Below are 2,776 nucleotides of genomic sequence, written 5' to 3' on the forward strand. Positions count from 1 at the left end.
TTCGCAGCGCTTAGCTGCTCGGGCCTAATAAACATTAGAAGAACAATAGGCCTTCGCAGCGCTTAGCTGCTCGGGCCTAATAACATATTGAAAATATTACTGAATATTTTAAAATAAATTAACTTTAAAAAAAAATCATTTATAGTTTTTTCAATCTTTTAATGCTCACAACAAAATCTAAATTCCAAGGAAATTTTGCCATTCCCTCCATAATGCCGATAACACAAACTCAAATACACAAGACATGCTAAACTCTGAGTTTCTTGGGATTTGCATTAAAGAAGCTTCTGCCTCAGCGAGATGAAAGACAAACCCAGACCTTCATCATCAACCTCTTCACCTGCAGTTCTGGAGGTGGGGGTTAAGTCCGGTTACAGACACGGGGATCCAATTGATCTGACCTCTGACCTCTTGCTCTGATGGTAAGGGTGGCTCCGGGTCAGACCTGTAAGGGATACCCTCTTTATCCTCCCAGCTCAAAGGTGGGGGCCCGTCGCCCAGTCGAGACCCAGTGGTCCCCAGGGTCCGCCTACCACAAGCGTCGCATTCACATGTTCGATAACCGCAACTTTTCCCAAGGGCGGCTTGCTCTCCCTCTCAGTTAGGAATCTTTTTTTTAAGACCACAAAGCAAATTTTGCATGGAGAAATGACAGATAAATGTACTCATCATTTAGTAGGTGCTCTGAGCCCTTGCTGCCTCCCCCGGATTTGATGATCCAGTGTTTTCCCCCATGAAGACTGAGCTGATCCCTCTCTCTCATTCAAGGACTTGTTAGGGATTTTTAATGGAGAGGGCTGCGTAATGCCACTTTCTTTGAGGTATCCATTGAAGTCAGCACCATTGCATTAAGCTCACTGGTCTTCCTAAGGGCACCTTTTCATCACGAGCCACACACACACACACACACACCGTTATCCCTCACACTCCCCTCTTTTAAGTTGAAGTATTGTCTTTAACAGCATTATAACGGTATCATTCCGCTCCCACCGTGAGCAACAAAGACACGAAACGCCAAATCCTAGAACACAGCAATCTTTGTGTGTGTGTGTATGTGTGTGTGCTCTTTAAAGCAATGCTAATGGGGACTAAGAAGCATTAAAGTGACCCCTACTGTAACAAAAGAGTTAATAATCCGTTTAGAAAACAATCAGATCCCCTGGCCATGAGAAAAGACCCCCGCTAAGTCTTTCTGTGGCGAAAAGGAGTGAATCCACCATTTTTTTCCCTCTCTCTCTCTCTTTCTCTCTCTCTAATCAGCAATCTTGTTCAACATTGCTTGTTTTTATCGAGCTCTCAATTGTTGGGGACAATGGAACGCTTTTTAACGGCAGCTCTCAGCCAAAGCTGTTGGATAAAACGGCGAACGTGGAACAGTGTTGCCGTTTCGGGAAGCGACCCAGCCCGCCGGAGGTCGGGGGTTTGTTATCCGCCCTCATTCACTGTAAATGAGCCCCGCCGGACTTCCAAAGGAGCTGTTAACAAACAAACGTCGGCTCGCCCGTTAATTGCTAATGACGGCCTCTTTGTCTCGTTTCCTCCCCCCCACCCCGCCTCTTTCTGGGTCAAAATGTTCAACCAGAAGAATCCGTCCGCCAGCAAAGTGGCTTTTCAGGTCGCTATGATGTAACAGATGATATGAGGTCATTAAGAAATGTTAGCTAGCCACAATCTGCGTTTCTATTGAACACATTGAACACATTTGCTTAATAGAAACACGGCAATATGAAAAAAAATATATTTTGTTAAGTTTTGGCTCTATCAAAATTGGTTTATCTTGCAAAACTGCAACGGAAACACTTCTTCTTGTATCGCACGATTGACATGATCAACAACTGGACATCGCCACTGGCACGAAAAACAAAGTCGTCGACAGGAAGTAGTTGGAGGATCATGGCGCAGAATGTTTTTTAGTGACTTATCGTGTGAACAAACGTATTCATGCGTGATTTTAAGTGCATTCTTATTTAATGATGAAATTGTGTTTTTTTCCCAACATTAGTGAAATATTCACAAAGTTTTGCTCACATTTGTAATGGGAACGCAGCGAAAGAGTAAGAAGGATCTCCGTCGATGCGTTACTTGAGCCTGACAGGCTTGTCTGATATGCATCAGAGTGATCCATCTGTTTTAACACCAGGTCAGAGCTGAATCCATCACTTCTTATCTCTGCTGTCAAGTAGGTGAGGACGGGTTTTTCTCCATAGCCCCCCCTGCTGATCGTCCTCGCTTCCTGCTATCTTCACTCTGCTGCATCCTGGAAACTGACTACAAGAATATAGTTTGGCTTTTTTTTTTTTTTTTGGTTAGCAAAATTTAGAACTAGTTTCTGCTCATTATTTTCTTTGTTTACTAGTTTAGCATTGACTTTATTTTTATGTGTCAAGTGTTCAGCTAATTTTTGTGAGTGCTTAGCAGTTTAGCTTTGACTACAACTAATTTTATGTGTTAAGCAGTAGCTTCAGCTAAAAAAAATTGTGTTGAGTGTTAGCTTCAGCTTGTTTTTTATGTCCTTAGCAGTTTAGCCTTAACTTCAGCTTATTTTGTTATGTGTTTAGCATTAGCCTCAGCTAGATTTAATATGTGTTGAGCATTAGCTTCAGCTAATTTTCTTATTTAAGGTCAGCTTCCTGTGGACTTTTTAGGTTTAGCTGTTTGGTGTTAGCTTGCGCTCATTTTTTATTTAATCTAAGTATTTAATATGTGTTTTATGGGAATGTGGATCTTTCAGATCAATTTGAGAAGCAATTTTGATCAGTAAAACTTAATTTTTTTG

This window comes from Poecilia latipinna, unplaced genomic scaffold (genome assembly GCF_001443285.1).
Source record: "Poecilia latipinna isolate Pla-1442-1.1 unplaced genomic scaffold, P_latipinna-1.0 Scaffold2188, whole genome shotgun sequence".
Classification (NCBI taxonomy): Eukaryota; Metazoa; Chordata; class Actinopteri; order Cyprinodontiformes; family Poeciliidae; genus Poecilia; species Poecilia latipinna.